At 42.3% G+C, this 18570-nt stretch overlaps 1 protein-coding gene across 2 annotated transcripts in view; it reads right to left on the reverse strand.

Annotated features, from left to right (window-relative positions):
• ATP2B2 (ATPase, Ca++ transporting, plasma membrane 2) overlaps nucleotides 1–18570 on the reverse strand; it is a 296812-nt gene that overhangs the window by 221031 nt on the left and 57211 nt on the right. The gene's annotated exons all lie outside the window — the stretch shown is intronic.

An 18570-nucleotide genomic window follows, 5' to 3' on the forward strand; every position in this document is an offset into this window, starting at 1 on the left:
TGTGTGTGTGTGTGTGTGTGTGTGTGTGTGTGTGTGTGTGTCTATGTGTCTGTGGTGGTGTAGGTTTATGCACTTTTATCACATATGTAGTTTTATGTAACAACCACTATAATCAGGACTGTTCCATCACATGTTTACTGAGTCCAACCCTTTATAATAACATTCATTTCCACCCCACCTTCAATCCCAAGCCCTGGCAGTGATGAAACTGTTCTCCATGTCTAGAATATTGCTCATCCAAAGATGTTCTGTAAGTGGAATCACACTATATGTAATCTTTTGGGATTGACTTTCTGATTCAGAATAATTCTCTGGAGATTTATCCACCCAGTTGTTGTGTGTATCAATAGTTAATTTTTTTATTTTTATTGCTGAATGCAATTCATGGTAGATGTACCGTTTGTTTAATCATTCATCCACAAAAACATCTAGGTTATTTCCAATTTGGGGCTATTATGAGTAAAACTTCTATAAATACTTGTGTATAGGTATTTTGTGTAGACATAAGTTCTCATTTATTTCGGATAAATGCCTCAGAGTGTAATTGTTGGGTTGCATGGTAGTTGCATGTCTACTTGTGTGTGTTTTTAAAAAGAAACTTCCAAACTTTTACAGTGTGGCTGTACCATTTTACATTTCCACCAGCAGTGTATGAATCATCCAGTTTTTCAGAGTCCTCATCAACATTTGGTGGTGTTATTTTTTATTTTAGCCATTCTGATAGATGTGTAATATCTCATTGTGTTTTTAATTTGCAATTCTCTAATGACTAATGGTGCCAAATATCTTTTCATGTGCTTATTTGCCATCTGTAAATATACTCATTGGAGAAATGTTCTTCATGAACTTTGCCTATTTTTTAAATTGGATTGATTTTTTTTACTGTTGAGTTTTAAAATATATGTCAGATATCAGTATTTTGTCAGATTTTGTGGTTTGCAAATATTTCCCTTCTGTAGCTTATCTTTTTTTCATCCTCTTAACAGAATCTTTTGTAGCACAAAAGCTTTTAATTTTGGTGAAGTTTAGTTTATCATCTTTTTTTATCATCTTTTTTCATATGGATCATGTTTTTGATGTCAAGTCTAAGAAAGCTTTACCTAGCTCTAGATCTTGAAGATTTCCCCCTTACATTTTTTTAAACTATAAGTTTTAGTTTTATATTTAAATCTGTGGTCCAGTTTGAGTTAATTTTTCTATAAGGTGCAATACTTAGGTAGAAGGTTTTTTTTGTTTGTTGTTGTTGTTGTTGTTGTTGTTGGTGTGTGTGTGTGTGTGTGTGTGTGTGTGTGTGTGTGTGTGTGTGTGTTTTAACCCATGGATGCCCAATGACTTCAGAACCACTGGTTGAAAAGATTATCATTTTTCCTTCATTGAATTGTTTTTGTACCTTCGTTAAAAATTGGTGTGGCTTATTTGTATAGGTCTATTTCTAGATCCTCTATTCCATTCCATTGATCTATATGTCATCTCTCTGTCAGTACTACACAGTTTTGATTTTTGTATAATAAATTTTGAAATCAGGTATTTTTATTCTTTTCAATTTATTCTTTTTCAAAACTATTTCAGCTATTTTAGCTCTTTTACATTTCCTGTATAAATTTTAGAATAACAATTTCTATATCTACAAAAATTTTGCTGGAATTTTGGTAGGAATTGCAGAGAACTAACATCTTAACTTTGCTGAGTCTTCCAATCCATGAACACACTATGTCACTTCATTTATTTAGGCATTCTTTGATTTCTTTTCTCAGTATTTTGTAGTTTTCAGTATACAAATCTTGTATACAGAAATGCAATAGATTTTTCTATGTGTCTTGTATTCTATGACCTTCCCAAACTCACATATTAGTCCTAGGAGGTTTTCTTTTTTTGTAGATTCTTTGGGATTTTTAATGCAGAGAATGAAGTTATCTGCAAACAGGAGCAGTTTTAGTTCTTCCTTTCCAATCTTCATGTCTTGGCTTATCTCAGTGGTCGGCAAACTGCAGCTCGCAAGCCGCATGTGGCTCTTTGGCCCCTTGAGTGTGGCTCTTCCACAAAATACCACCTGCGGGCGCACATGTATAGTGCGATTGAAACTTCGTGGCCCATGTGCAGAAGTCGGTATTTTGTGGAAGAGCCACACTCAAGGGGCCGAAGAGCCGCATGTGGCTCGCGAGCCGCAGTTTGCCGACCACTGGCTTATCTTATTGCATTGGCTAGTAATTGAATATTAATGATGAGAATTGACACCTTGCCTTGTTCCTAATTTTAGGGAAAGCATTTAGTCTTTAACCATTAAATATCATGTTAGATGTATTCTTTTGTAGGCATTCTTTATCAAGTTTACAAAGTTCCCTTCTATTTCTATTTTTCTGAGCATTACATCATAAATCAGTGTTGAATTTTATGAAATGTTTTTCCTGAATTGATGGATGTGATCATTTGAATTTTCTTCCTTAGCCCATTAATATGGTGGATTATATTCGTTGATTTTAAAATGTTGAACCAACCTTGCATTACTGGAATATACTCTACTTGGTCATAAGGGATAATTGTTTTTACATTGTTGAATTCTATTTGCTAATGTCTCATTCAAGACTTTCACATCTATATTTATGAGGGATGTGGGCCTGTAGTTTTTATTTTTATTTGTTGTACTGTCTTTGTCTGGTTTTGATATCAGGGTAATTCTAGCTTCATGAATTGAACTGGAAAGTGTTCCCTCCTCTTCCATTTACTTAAAGACATTGTGTAGAATGGGTGTTATTTTTTTAAACATTTAGTAAAATTCTCCAGTGAAACTATCTGGTCTGGAGATTTAATGTAATATGTTAAAATTTAAGTCTACAATTTTATTTTCTGTTCTTTCTACATACACTTGCAACCATATCTAAAAGTTTTATATTTTTTGCTTTAACCATCAAACATAATTTAGAAAGCTCAACTGGAGAAAGAATTTCTATTGCATTTACCCACATTTTTGCTTACTAGATTCTTTTTTCTTTCCTGATATTCTAAGATTCCTTTAAAAAAATTTTTTCCCTTTCTGTTTGTAGATGTGGGGAAGCATGGGCCTTTGTTGGAAAGTCTATAAGGAGGATTCTCCAAAAGGTTGGGGGCCTCTAGGGGGAGCCTTGCTGAAGGCAGCAGCCCCTGCCTTGATTTTTCCAAACAAGTCCGAGCCCCTGGGTATTTTACTGGAATCTCTATGTTTAGTCTTTAGACCCGACCTTGTAGAAGCATGTGCTTTCTCAAGGATACTTACCCTGCTGATTGTATCTAGAGGTTAATTTTAGTTCAAGCTGTTGTTACAATAAAAGTCTAAGGAGGCAGGTGAACAGGGCTGTTTGGTGCCTACAGCCAAGCAGCCCCTTAGCCTTCTCTTTCACAGAAACATGTGTCAGAGTAATTCATCCATCACTCAGGGTCTGCTGGTCAGTCCTGGCATGTAAAACTTCTTTTAGCATTGTTTTAGGTTGATTTTCTAGCAACAAATTCTCTTAGTTTTCCTTCATCTGAGAATGTCTTGATTTTCCCTTAATTCGTAAAGAATCTTGTTGCTGGATATAGAATTCTTACTTGACAGTTCTTTCCTTTCAGCATTTGAAAAAAATGTTGTGCCACTTCCTTTTGGCCTCCATGATTTCCTATGAGAAATCCACTGGCATTCAAATTGTTTCCCCCTGATAAGTGAGTTATTTTTCTCTCACTGCTTTAAAGATCTTAGTTTTGTTTTTACTTTTCAGGAATTTAACTACTTTGTATCTTGGTGTGGATTAATTTGGGTTTAGCCTCTTTGGAGTTCTCTCAGCTTCTTGAATCTGTAGGTTTATGGTTTTTTGTTTGCCAAATTTGAGAAGTTTTTAGAAAATTTTTTTTCAAGTACCTTTTCAGCTCCACTCGCTTTTTCATTTTCTCTCAGGAGTTCAATGACATACACATTAGATTTTTTTGTTATAGTCTCATAAAAAAGTAAAAGTCTATTTTACTTTGTTATCCAGATTAGATAATTCTTATTGTCCTAAGTTCTAGTTCAATGATTTCTTTTCTCTGTTCCCTCCAGTTCACTGTTAAGCACATCCACTGAGTTTCTAACAAAAATTTCAGTTATCATATTTTTCAGTTCTAAAATTTCCATTTGGTTCCTCTCTCTGTCTTCTATCTCACTGCTGGGTCTTTCTATTTTTTAAATTTGTTTCAAGTGTGTTCATAACTGATACTTAAAGCATTTTTATGATGGCTGCTTTAAAAATCTTTGTCAGATAAAATAACATCTCTGTAACCTCAAAGTTGACATCTACTGATTGTCGTTTGACATTCAGTTTGATATCTTTCTAGTTCTTGGTATAAATAAATTTCAATTGAAGCCTGGGCATTTGGCATACTATGGTATGGCCTCTGGATCATATTTAAACCTTCTACCAGTATTTCAGCTGGCTTCCTCTGACACTGCTGCAGTACAGGAAGGGGGGTTGGGAACTCCAGCTCTGCATTAGGCTTCCACTGATACTTCCCTGGATTGGAAGGGTAGGAGCGCCCTGTAGTTACTCTACTGACACCATGGGTTCTGGGGGGTGAAGTCTTGCTACCACCAGTGGGGAATGAAAGTCCTGACTCCATGCTTGTCCTTCTCTGACACCATCCCAGTGGTGCCTCATTATAGCCTGATGAAAGTAGAAGTCTAGTTTCCCTACTGGATCTTGCTGGTGGGGGCAGGGGGCAGTGTTTTTTATGATGTTTGGCTGGTAGAGCAGTTTTTATCTAAAAATGTTGCCCCTTCCTTGTATGCATATATGCATGGCCCTGTGGACACAGACAATGGGGTGGTGAGGGCCTGGAGCAGGGTTGGGGGCGGGCTGGAGGCAGTCAATAGGGGTTTAAGGGGGACATTTGTAATACTTTCAACAATCAATAATTATTAAATAATTATTAAAAAAATAAAAGTGTTGCTCCCTGTCTTGTTCTTTGGCTAGAGAGAGCAAACTTCTGTTGATGCCTTGTCTTGTCTTTTGTTTTTTGTGTGTGTATTTTGCTTACTCATGGGCATTTCCTCATTTCTTGCTCCTTCAGCTTTAACTCTGGGATATGTGAGACAAAAGAAAGCCCAGGAACTCACTACTATGTTGGGTCTGCAGATCCATAACAGGTCTGTCTTCTTTCTCTCTCTCTTTCAGAGATTTTTTTGGTTTGTTCTGCATTTTATTTTTTTAATATAGTTTTTTATTTTTTAAAATCTTTATTGTTGAAAGTATTACATATGTCCCCTTTTCCCCCCATTGACTTCTCCCAGTCCATCCTGCCCCCACCCCAGGCCTTCACCACGGTATTGTCTGTGTCCCTGGGTTATGCATATATGCAAAGAAAAACATTGATTTGTGATGCCCCGAATGGGGGATTGAACCTGCAACCTAGGTATGTTCCCTGACCAGGAATCAAACCTACCATCTTTTGGTGTATGGGACGATACTCCAACTAACTGAACCACACTGGTCAGGGCTGATGTTTGTTTTTTAATATATAATGTCCAAGAGTTTTAGTTGCACTTGGTGAGTGGAAGAAGAAGTACCTCTACTCCATATTCCTGGAAGCAGAAGTCCACTTGAAAACCTTTCAACAAGTACTTCCTAGTTCCCTGAAGTTTTACAGAATCACCTATCTCCTTGACACTGCTAATCAAATAATATTTTCTGAAATGCTTATCATTTCCCGTGGGATTCCAGCCTTCTACCTGACTTGAGTCAGAGCCTACCTGTCCAATAGGAGACAAGAGGAAATGTGGACTTTTATATGTGGTAATGCGTGACTTGAAGCAGAGCCCCAAAGTTGTCAATTTGTTAAAATTAGAAACCTAATTGGATTTCTTTCAGGGTCTCCAGGTCTAGCTCTCTTATGTTTCTTCAGGGGAATACAGGAATCTGAGCAGTGTTTCTAATCATAAGTGGCTTAAGCCAGGATGTGAAAGTTCATAACTTTGCCTCATTCCTCAAAGCAGCTGGTTCCTCCCACTGGTCTGTGCATTACCATTGACGCATAAAGAGTCTCTCAAGTGTGGGCCTCATCTCCGCCCTTCCCCAGCTCTGGGATGTGGGAAGCACCCACCATTTTTTGTGTGTGAAGTGTCTGGCTTCCGGAGAACAGTGACTTGTCCAAAGCCACTTAGTTCCACACTAGAAGAGCCTGGTGCACACCAAGGCCTTGTGACTCTGGCACCAATGTCATTTTCGAGGCTCTACCTTATGGCCCCAAATCTTCTCTGTATTTTTATCTAGGTCAGCAGTTCTCAAAGTGTAATGCACATGCCCCTGAGGTTTCCTAAGACCCTTGTAGGGGGGCTGAGAGGTCAAAATTATTTTCCTAATAACACTAGGATGCTATTTGCACCCTCACTGTGTTGATATTTACACTGCTAGTGCAAAAGCAATGGTGAGTAAGTCTGCTGGTGCCCTAGTGCAAATCAAGGGAGTGTCACAAAATTGTACAGCAATTATTCTACTCTTTCATTGCCACACAGTTGCAGTACAAAAATGCCAGCCTCACTTAGGAATATCCTGGGTGAAGCGGGAAAAATGATTAATTTTATTAAAGCTTGACCCCTGAGAACATGAAGTGGGAAGTATGCATAACATATGTCTGCTGCACACCAAACTATGATGGGTGTTGGTGGAAAAGTTTTTGCGTGATTGTTTGAGTTGTGAGCTGAATTAGCCTCTGTTTTCATGAAATGCTATTTTTTTTTTTACACAAGGGAACAACTGACAGATAAATGAAGGTTATTCAGACTTGGATGTTTGGCAGAATTTTCTCAAAAAGTGAACAAAGTAAGATTACTGCTTCAAGGAAAACAATTGACAATTTTTGTTGCTAATGATAAAATTTGAGATTTCAAAGTGAAAATCAGAATTTTGGAAAACTTGTATTTAGTATCATGGGCTTGATAGCTTCCCAGGATGTAAAAACACTTCTGATGAGGTCAGTGGTGAGATTACAGATATGACTTTAAAAAATCGTATATAACAAAATGTGTAGACATTAGAAAGATCTATACAACTCAATGAGCCAATATTTTCTAAATGGCCAATGAATGATGTTATGAAAGCATGCATAGGTAACAGATTCCTTGAAGTGTAAGGTAGAGAAAATGGATTTTAATTCACAGCAGGTAAAATTTGAGATAGCTTCAGATTCTTCATTGCAATTAATTTTGAAGATGCTATCATGGCCTGAACTGTGTCCCCTCTAAAATTCATGTGTTGTAGTCCTAACTCCCCAGTATCTTAGAATGTAACTGCATTTGGAGATAAGGCCTGTAAAGAGGCGATGAAGGTAAAACGAGGTCATTTCAGGTGGGCCCTAATGGACTGATGTCCTTATAAGTAGAGGAAATTGGGACACACAAAGTGACACCAGGGATGCATGTGCACAGAGGAAAGGCCATGTAAGGACACAGCGAGAAGACAACCCACACAAACCAAGGAGAGAGACCTCAGAAAAAAACCAATCCTGCTAAGGCCTTGATCTTGGACTTCAAGGTTCCAAAACTGTGAGAAAATACACTTCTGTTATTAAAGCCATCCAGCCTGTGACATTTTGTTACGGCATCTGTAGCAAACTAATACACTATCACTTGCTGAGTTTGGGTGTAGTATTGAAGAAAAAAAATCTATAATTATCTGAAAAGGTTATTAAAATACTTCTCTCTTTTCCAACCACATATCTCTGTGAGGCTAGAATTTCTTCATATACATTAACCAACACATCATATAGCAATAGATTGAATGCAGAAGCAGATGAGAACCCAGCTGCCCTCAATTAAGTCATTAAAGAGGTTGGTAAAAATGTAAAACATTACTCTTCTCACTAATTTATTTTTGTTTTGTAGAATACAGTTATTTTTCATAAAACATGTTGTATGTGGTACCATAGTGAGTTTATGATTGATATTTTAAATGAATTAATAAATATTAAAACCCCAGTTTTAATTTCTAACATGGTAAATATGCAAAGTATTCACATAAACAAATCTCTTTGGGGGAGTTCTCAATCATTTTTAAGAACATAAAGGGTCCTGAGACAGAAAGTTTGAAAATGACTGATTGAGGTCAGTGTTTCCCAAACCTGGATCAATTGAATATACTGTCAAGACGGTTAGTATCTGTCCTTTAATCGATCTCATGTGTTTTTTTTTCTTAATAACTTGATTGATTAAAACATAAACATTATTTTTAAAGGAAACTTTGTCACTACCATCAATGGAAAACCAACGCTACGCACCACCAATAAAAGATGACTGCATCAGAGAAATGCAACAAGATGTACCTGATTGTCCCCTTAAGACCCTGAGTTTGCTCTCTGCTCAGAGTATAGCCAATGTTTAGAGGGGACGAGGCTGTAATTACAGATGCACTAGTTCCTTTTGCCTTGATGTGACCTGGAAGACTGAAAGAGAACTGAAAACAGACTAGTTTTCCTATCAGGTGATGGGCTGATCTTGCATACAACCTAATATCCTCAGAGACACATATGTCACACTTAGGGACACTCAGATTTAAAGGCACAGAGACTGAAAGGTGGGGGAGCTGTTCCCCTCACAAACCCTGCCTCCTCAAAGGTGGGCACGGCAGAAGGTGCTACTTGTGCTCACTGGCCCAAGATCACTGACCTCTGCAGCTAAGCTTGAGAAACGGCATACTCTAGCTCAGCGGTTGCCAACCTTTCGGACCTCACGGACCACCAGTGGTCCGTGGACCACCTCTTGGCGACCACTGCTCTAGCTCAGGCAAGCCCATGAGATGTTCTTTGTTGCAACTCTCCTCAAAAATCAAATCAGTTTATGGCCTGCAGATACCTTAACTCAAGCTTGTGCGTACTCCACTCTTGATGCAATCCCTCTTCCAAATATTTTCCCTCCCGTGTTCCTTTTCTAAGTAAATGGAACCATGGCCAGGAATGTTCCCAGCAACATTGTTTGCAGGAGCTGAACCCTGGAAACAACCCTGGAAGACTGTGGTATCATCATGCCAGGAAATTTTATATAGCAACGAGAATGCATCAGCTCCAGCAACAGCCACCACATGGATAAGTCTGAGAAACAATGTTGCCTGGAAGAAGCAAGTCTCAGAAGATTGCAAACTATGTAATGCTATTTCAAAGAAGTAAAACAAAAGCAGAACTAAACTATAGGTAGTGTAAGCATACACCCACGAGATAAAAATGTTTAAGAAAAACGGCACATGGGAATTCTATGTGCTTTCTGCTCAGTTTTGCTGTGAACCTAAAACTGCTCTAAAATTACAGTCTATAGGGAAAAAAAGCAAGGAAATGATAAACAGGATAATCTTTCCTGTGGAAGAAGCAGAGATTGAGATGGGGACACTCACACTCTTAGGAATACACAAAATAATTGCTGTCATTCGGTTCTTGGGTTGGGTGGTAGGTTCATGATACACATTGTATTATCAAACTAACATATATGCTACATAATTTCTTTTGCATGTGTCAAAATATATTAGAACATAATAAAAGACAAAATGTGCAGCCTCTGAGCTAGTAATTTTGCTTCTTATGAACATATTCTAATGGAAATAATTGGAAATGCAAACATTTTAGTCATAAAGATGTTCATCAGTGTTTCCCTTTTAAATCATGGCAATAATTTGGACACAATCTTAATATCCAACCCTAGGGGGTTAGTTAGTTCAGCAAATTACTGAGCAGCCATAAAATAGAAGATTATGTATCTATCAAAAATCATCTTTTCAAATAATTTTGAATGACCCAGGAAAATGTCTTAATACCATCAAGTGAAAAAAGCCACATAGATAATGGAAATAAAACAGGATCTCAATTTTCCTGACCCCAACAAGAAACCTATGTTTATAGTATATATATATATAGATGAAATATATAACATTGAAAGATATCCAAATATCAACACTGGTGGAGTTAAGATTTTTGGTTCTTCTATAAAAAGCCTATGTATATTCCCCATTTTCTATAGTAAACATGCATGTAGGAAAACCTGCTAGCACATGGCATGTTAGTATAAGAAGACCAGCTTGCCCATTTCCTGGCACCACCCTCAGAGCTCCCTCTTCTTAAATGATAACCCACCTGCCCCCTGAGGCTGGAGTTTAGTGCCTGATAGTTGTCCACCAGCCTGACTCCATCAGGGGACTAGAGAGGGAGGGAAGGAGACATCTGACAGCCCCTCAGCACACCCCCTCCTTCCCAGCCTTCAGTCTCTGGACTAAAGCACCCCCTCAGATTGCCCCCCTCACCCACCTCAGTCTGATCCTACACAGCCCCTCTGTGCAGGGTCAACTACTGAAAACGGAGGAAGCGGCCAGGTTCCTGGGCTTTGCCTGGCTCTGCCCAGCCACCAGCCTCTCCCTTGGACAGCTCCACTCCAGGCCAGGGCTTGGGGCCTGCTAGGGATTCCTCCTTCCTGAGGTCCCCCCTTTCTCATCACTTCCCCTCTCCAGAGATAGAAATCAGCCTCCAAAGTCCCCCCACCACATCTGTATCCTCTCCCACTATGAAGACACACCTGCCTATCAGATTGATGAGGAATGCCCTAGTCACCTTATTGCCCCATTTTCAAAATGGGAGACAGACTCGTCGAGGTAAGACCACATATCTGAAAGTACACACCTAAAGGTGGCCAAGCCGGGCTGTGTGGCTCCCAGAGCCAGTAGGCTCTACTTCCATGCTCCAGACCTGCTGCCCCCATCAGCAATCGAGGCTCAGTTCTGCTGAGCCATCTGCCACACACAAAGTCAGAGGCAGAAACGTTGACTTGCAGCAGAAGGGAACATGCCTGCAGCCAGGAACTGAACAGCAAGAGGCCTGTGCCCTCCCAGGCTTCCCTGGCTGGGCCAGTGTGTGGGGCAGAGGGGTCGGGGTAGGCAACGTTTTTGGTAGATGTGGGGGAGAGCTGTGGGTGGTGAGTCTGTGGGCAAAAGCTGACAGCCACTGAAGGTGGGTGGCTTTAGACAAGTCCTCTTCGCTCTCCAGGCCTCAGTTTCCCCCATTGTGGGGTTGGAACATACAAATCTTCCCCAAACCTAACATAGTCTATGGTTGCGGGTCTCTGGCAGTTGCCTTCACATTCCTGGTTCCTTGGGGTTGACAATAGCCGATGGGAAAAGAAGAGAAGATTCACAGAGAGAAGAACTGGCTGGCCCAAGGTGGTACCATTCCTAACAACAATATCAACAACAATGATAATAATACTCCCCCTGCCCATAAGAGGTAGGCAGATTACATCTCCCAAATCTCTCTCGTGCCCACCATCTCATTCACAGTCCCCATTTTACAGATGAGGAAACAGCATCAGAAAGGGAGCGTAGCTTAAGGCCACACAGCTGACCCATGACAGGGAGGACAGATCCTTGTTCTTATGCATTTGTTTCATGAAACTTCTAAAATATTGTCCCCCAGGGAGCTTTCAGGCAAGGACTATCTGGACACCTGTCCAGAGAAGGTGAAGCCCCTTGTAAGCAAAACCATCTTGTGCCAAAGGTGGGAGGGAATCCACATACAGGGAATTTCTGTTTGGCATATGCAGAACATGCTTCCTGTGCTACAAAAGTAATCGCTGGCATCCCAGCTGGAGGGTTTGCCTAAGGCCCTTCCCATGTGTGACACCCACTTTGAAGGAAGTTGGGAGTCCAGTCTTGACACTGCCCCCCTCAGCTGTGTGCCCTGGGCCGACTCCCTTTCTGTAAAGTGAAGGGGGTGGACAAGGCAGCTCCCATGGTCCTCACCACTCTGAGCGCTGCCCCGGTCATTACCAGAGATGAGTCTGTCATTTCTCATTCATCTTCTGTCAGCCAGAAAGGGTTATGAATGTTGAATGGCCAGGGCCCTGCTGGCAATGCTCACTGCTGTACCCCAGCCCCTGGCACTCAGGAGAATCACATTGCTGCTTATAGATTGGTGACAAGGTTCTAAGGAGCAAACCCCAAGGGCATCTGTTTTATATCACATGGAGGAAATGTTTAATATGTGCAAGGGTTTGCACTCCAAGTGGGTTAAGGAACCCACTTAATCCTCATAGTGATGCTAAGAGTTCAGAGATGCTGCTATTGCCCCGCCCATAATTCCACAGATCTAACTAACCACTTGGTGCGATTTCCCCCACAGCATCTGTGCCTCTTTGCCTGAGGACTTTCTCTGGTGGGCAAGTTCTAGAGAAGTGACACCACTTCTCTCACTCCTGCACCCTCAGCCAATGACTGGTGGGAGTTGGTGTACCATATCACTACCCCAGCTCCTTTGCTCCTCAGGTGGGGTCATTGTGAGCTATGGGTTCTCCAATGGTTCCCGGAGTCCCCAGCGTGATTGAGCTCCAGTTGCCCAAAGTGGTAATTAGCTTTCTTGAAAAGATCTCCTTCTCTTTCCTGTCTCACTTCCCCACTCCCTTATCAGCATTCCTGTGCCTCCCACATAAATTACTTGCACTTGAATTATTGTCTTGTGGTCTGCTTCTGGGAGAACGCAGGCTGAGAAAGGAAGGCTCTAATATTATTCCCATTTGATGGGAATGAAGCTGATGCTCAGAGAGAAGCGACTTTCCCAGGGTGACATGGAAAGTCCAGATCTGAACCCAGACCCAATTAAGCTTAGACTTTTTGTTTTAATCACATATGCCAGGAAGAAAGAATTAAGAGTAAGACTGAGAGTCAATGGCCATGGAGGAGCATTGACTCATTCATTCATTCATGACTATTGAAATTAACTACTTGTCAAGCTTTCAGTTGGGTACTGGGAGCACATTATTTAAATGCACTGGCTCTGGAGTCTTAGGAACCTCACCTCAAATCCAGGCTGTAACCATGTACCAGCTGTGTCATGTGGGTGAGTGTCTTAACCTTTCCTTACCTCTGCTCTGTTGTCTGTCAAAAGGAGGACCATAGTAGTACCTACCTCACAGATTGTTGGGAGGGTAAACAGACACACATGTATAAATAAGTAGTCAATATGGTTAACTATAAAATGATGGTGATGTCAGGACTAAAAACTGGGAAGTGATATGTGGCAGCAATATTATCATTTTTAGCATGTCTTATCACTTAGGCCAGTCCAGTTATAATAAATAACTGTGAGTTGCATCAGAGTTTAAAGTTTGCATATCCCTCTACTTTTCCTTTCTCCCTCCATCCTTCTTTTCCTTCCTTCTTCCCACCCACGCAACCCCTGGCCTCTGCTCCTTGCCAGATCCTGTATTGGGCACTGGGACACAGATATGACAAGACTTTGCCCCCAGGCAACTCTTGGAGCCTGTGGGAAATGGGGAGATAGACAAGGGAACTAACTGTATAGCTCAGTGTGGTGAACAAAAGCCAACACAAGTGTAGGGGTGCATGAGGATGGGCAACTGATCTTGCCTGGTAATGTCAGAATTGAGGGGAGGAAGCCACAGAGCTCAGAGAGGTTAAGTCACCTGCTTAAGGCCACATACCAAGTTGGTCTGACTCCAAATCCTATATTATTTCTAATATCATCCTATGTGGTTACATTCTGTTAAGAGCCCCAAGGAGTCCATAATAACAATGACTTGTATTGCAAGACAGGTTGGGGACTCAGCCCAAGTGAGCGTTTTGTGGCTGGCTACCCACAAATAACAGAGCTTCTGAAGTCTCGTTAGAATGAGCAACTGAAGAATTGTGTACAATATGAAAGCAATAAGTATTTATCTCAAAGGGGAGCTGATAAGACATACTGACTTTGATTCTGAGACTTAGAACCTAAGCAAATAGCAGAGATGGGACAAGACACTTTACTGAAGAATAAGGACCACATTGTAACTTAGAGCATTTTACATTGCTGTAGGCTATTGTTTCTCTTTTCAGTCACTTCAAGATTAACTCAACTACTGTAGGGAGCAGCTATAGGATTAAGCCTCAGACTGACCTGTGGCAGGGCCACAAACCAGTCCCAGTTTGGAGGGCAGAGCTCTCCTAGCATATTTAAATGTAACCTTTTTGCCCTCCCTAATTCCTTCCTAAGTAGCTAATGGGCTGTGGGAGGTGCAGCAAGTGTTGCCAAAATAAGAACTTTTGTATACATATTAATCCACCTTGTTTTAATCAGACTATATAAAATAAACTCGCTGTATCGGCTCTGGGTCACTGTCTCTCCATCAGAGGACAGCTGTCCCACCCGGCCCCAGCTTTTTCCTTCTATCTCTGTGTCTGTCTCTTCTTTCATTTTCTCAACCCCCAGCTGCCCCTACTCAGGAAAGGGACTGCTCTCTAGCTGCGCTGGACGCGGAAAAGAGAGAAATATTTATAAACTACATAACGATATCTTTATTTTTTTCCTTTGCAGATCCTCATTCTATACATCAAACTTTTTGTTCATTTTCAGAAGCATACTTTTCTCTATGTGGTTCTTTTTTCCTAAAAAAACCCCCAGTATAATCTGAGGTATAGGGCTCTTATCCCTTTCAGACAGACACATTCTCAATGGAGTGCTCCAGTGAAAATCTATAGAATACAGATGCTGATATAAAAAAAAATCATTTTACAGGCAGCCTGTTAAGACTTAACATGTCCATTTAGGAACCCAGGCTATCTGGGCACCAACATCACATACTCTTCTGATTATGGAGAGGATCAGTGTCACCTCCAAATCTACAGAATTAATTTTAAATAATTTCAAATAGTAGGAAATCTATTCTGGGTGAGGTCATGGTGCGGATGAAGGGGAAACATTCGCAGTGGCTCTGGGAGAGAAGGAAGCTGTTATGCACAGTGACCAAGGCCTGACGCAGAGCAGAAATCCCAACCAGGCCGGGCTGCTAGCAGGATGGGACCCAGCCTGCTGCTTCTTTGGCTGAAAGGTGCAGTCTGGCTTTTCTTGACTTGGGCCAAGCCAGTTTAAGGCTTAGACAGGACTGAGGTGGGTGGAATGCATGTGGACCCTTTCTGCCCCATCCACTCTTGTTTATGGCTATTTCTCCCTGGCCTGGGCAAGACAGTGGAAGTGTTTCATTGAGAGGACTCCAGCCAAAGGCAGCCAACAAGCAAAATCCCCCGAATGACTATGCAAATATTTTATACTTCTTCTCTCCCCCAGCCTCCTGGAGCTCAGCTCTGATTCTTAATTAGCTCATAGGACAGAAATAGACTTTTATCAGAAATCAGAGTTCAAACTTCTACCCCAGCAGCAGGACATAAATGCTAACAATTACATTCATTTGAAAAAGAATAAAATGTATCAGATTTACCTGTTTTGTTCTGACTCTGGTTCCAAAAGCTAACTAGGATGGCCAGTGGGGATAGTTTTGAGGGCTGGTGCAGAGAGCCAGGCTGGGAGTGTCCTAGTTCTGTGGCCTCAGGTGCGGCTTAGTTTCCCCACATGTCAAATGTGGACACTAGCCTCTGCCTGGGCTGTTGAAAGCAGAACATGAGGTCTGGACTGGGCAAGCTCTCTAGGGCCTTCGGCAAACGGAAGTCAAGAACATTAACATTACTTTTGAACAATGTCAAAAGTTGCATAAGAAGGGTAGCTGTGCTTATCATGGGGCCTGGTTTTGGCTTTCTAGAGCAATCCTGCAACAGCATTTCTGCAGCCAGAGAGGGAACACCCTTCCCACGGCCGCCACCTCAGAGCTGGGTGGTGACTCATAGTGCTAGCAAGAGGCGTGGGCAGGAAACCACTTAGGCATCACCATGGAACCTGACAGAGTTGCCCCTGTGGAGCTGCTCTGTAAAGAAAAGGGGGAGAGGGGCTCCTTCTCCTCCCTGAGGTGAACAGGGCGTGGAGGGAACAGCTTTCATCAGCTGAACTCCCTCACTGTCAATGCCACTGGAAGCAGAAAGCCAAAAATGTGTGCTGGCACTGGCTCCTGGGGTGGGAGGCAAATCCCACCTTGTGGATGCTCCCTCCCCCCCCACCCCCAGGTTCAAAGACTCCTCAAACACTGAACATCAGAAAAGTAATACAGACCCATCCACTTTGAGTACCAAGCCCTTTATGTGCTTTGCTCTATTTCATCCTCAGAACTACCTGTTCTTATGCCCATTTTACAGATGAAGAAACCGAGGCTGGAAGCAGGTCAAACAGCTCCTGGAGGCAAAGCTGGAATTCCAAGAACTGTTTCTAGTGCTCTAAAATGTTTCAGGAGATCCCCAAAGTGGTGTCTGCGGGCATGTGAGAAGCAGGCAAATGTTCCAGAAATGCAACTGCTGGGCATGACAGCTCACAGCAGAGGCCTTCATTTTTGGCAGCTGTTATTTTTTCACTTTCATTGATTTTCAGAGAGAGGGGAAGGGAGAAGGAGAGAGAAAGAGACACATTGATGGAGAATGGAACATCGATCGGCCACTTCCCACACATCCCCCACTAGGGATTGAGTCCATAACTCGGGCATGTGTCCCAACTAGGAATGGAACCAGTGACCCCCCTGGTTCATGGGACAAGGCCCAACCACCTGAGCTACACTGCCAGGGCAGCTGCTATTTTTTTTTTTTAAAGAACTTTGTATGTATTGTCTCATTTATTTTTCATAACAGTTCTAAGAAGCAGGTGATAACATTTCTTTTTCACAAGGGAGGAAATGGAGGTTGAGTTGCTTCCTTGCCACTCTCTGTCTTAACCCATCGCCCTCTCTGACCTCTGGCCTCCAGCTCCGCATCTGAGCAATGGGGATATATGAAAACCATTGACGTCAGGATTAAATAAGGTAACAGAAGAGAAACGCTTTAGAAACTGCAAAATGCCACTCGAATATTAAGGAGTATTATTATTTTCTAAAATAGCTTAGTGGGGAGAGTGTAAGTGAGGCTGAGAATTACAAGGTCCTGGATTCAATCCTAGAGTTCTGCAGAGTGCTTAAGTGGTATTCTTCCCTGACCTGGAAGTTCCCCAGACCAGGCACCATGTCTGATTTTCCTCAGTTTCCCAAGCTCACAGCATGACACAGAGAGAGTCCCAGGATTAGTTCAGCTAAGGGGCAGAGACTGGAGGGGATGAAAAATAGAATCACAGGCTGGGAATGACTTTAGGATTAGCAGAAAATGGATCTTCCAATTTGGGGACACTTTTGAGAATGAAAAGAATACTTTTAATAGTCATGATAAGCTGGGATTGTTCTAGGCCAAACAGGATGCATGGGCACCCTCTTTGTTGATCATTTAGTCTGATCCCCGTATTGTGGGGCAAACAGCTCCTTGCTCCCTCCCAGGCCTGCTCTTAGAAGAGCCAGAACAGCAGCTAACCAGTGGGTGGAACTTGCTTTTGAGGGAGGGCCTGTGGCTCTCTGGAAGGAACTGGGCGTTATCCATATAACCCAAAGTTTCTGTTGGGTAAATATCAACACTTCTGGGCTGGTTACTAAGGGCCCGAGTGGTTGCTAAGAGGCTGAATGACCTCATGAGGGGCTATTGTTCAGTGCTCAATAGGCATCCTTGAGTGACATTCCCTAACTCCTAAATCCCAGGGCCCCCTGGGGTTCTGTGAAAAGAAGACAGATTATAACGAGCAGGAGCAGTTGACAGACCCACATTTGTTTTCTCAGGGTCGGGTGTGAGGGTGGGGGTGCAGTCTTTCAGGGCAAAGCATAAGAAGGCTTGAGTACCTAGTGAGAGCCATCAGCTGATGCTACCAGCCACTGAAACACCCCAGAAATACTGAACCCCACGCACAGTGCCTGACCCTCTGCAATCCACCTGAACACACATCATTTCAGTTTGTTTACAAAGCAGCTGTACGAGTTGGGGTTCATAATGATCACCCCCATTTCTAAACATAGAAGCTGAAGTCCAAAGAGAAGAAGCAGCTTGCCCAAAGCCTCCCCCAAATGTCTTGTTTTTCAGGTGGAACAATGGCCACCCAAAGACATCCATAGTCTAACCCCTGGAGCCTGTGGCTATGTTAGGTTACAAAGGGGAATGAAGGTTGCAGATGGAATTAAGGTTGCTCATGAGCTGACCTTGAGATGGGAGATGATGCAGGATGATCTGGGTGGGTTCAATGTATTCACAAGGGTCCTGAAATGTGGAAGAAGAAGGCAGAGAAGTCAGCATGCCATGTGAGAAAACCAAGGCCGGCCTGACGATGAAGGAAGGAACATGGCCACCTCTAGGAGCTGGAAAAAGCAAGGAATCATCTTCCACAAGAGCCTCCAGAAGGAATGCAGCCTTGCCGTGATGTTGGCCCAGAAAACCTGCAGCAGACTTCTGACCTATACAAATGTTAGCTGGTAAGTTTTAAGCAACTCAGTTTGTGGTAACTCGTCAGAGCAGCGATAGGAAACACACCAAGCTGAGAAATCTGCACGGTCTGAGCCAGAAGAGGGGCCTGGGAGACATTTAACTCCCTGGAGTTAAGAAAACAGGAGGCTGGGAGAAATACAGTGAGTTGTTCAGGGTCACAAAGCAAGTGACACAGAGCTACAGAGACCTCCGTGTGTGGGTCGGCTCTCCTGCAGGCCACCAAGACTGTCCGCCATTGTGTAGGCCATTCCTCTGCTGATTCTCAACAGCCAGCCTGATCAGGACCTGGGCCCCAAACCCCATCTCCTCTGTTTCTGTTGGCCAGAAGCAGACAGAAGGCACTCTCTTCCCATGTCCTCCCCAC

Source organism: Myotis davidii, unplaced genomic scaffold (assembly GCF_000327345.1).
Source record: "Myotis davidii unplaced genomic scaffold, ASM32734v1 scaffold73, whole genome shotgun sequence".
Classification (NCBI taxonomy): Eukaryota; Metazoa; Chordata; class Mammalia; order Chiroptera; family Vespertilionidae; genus Myotis; species Myotis davidii.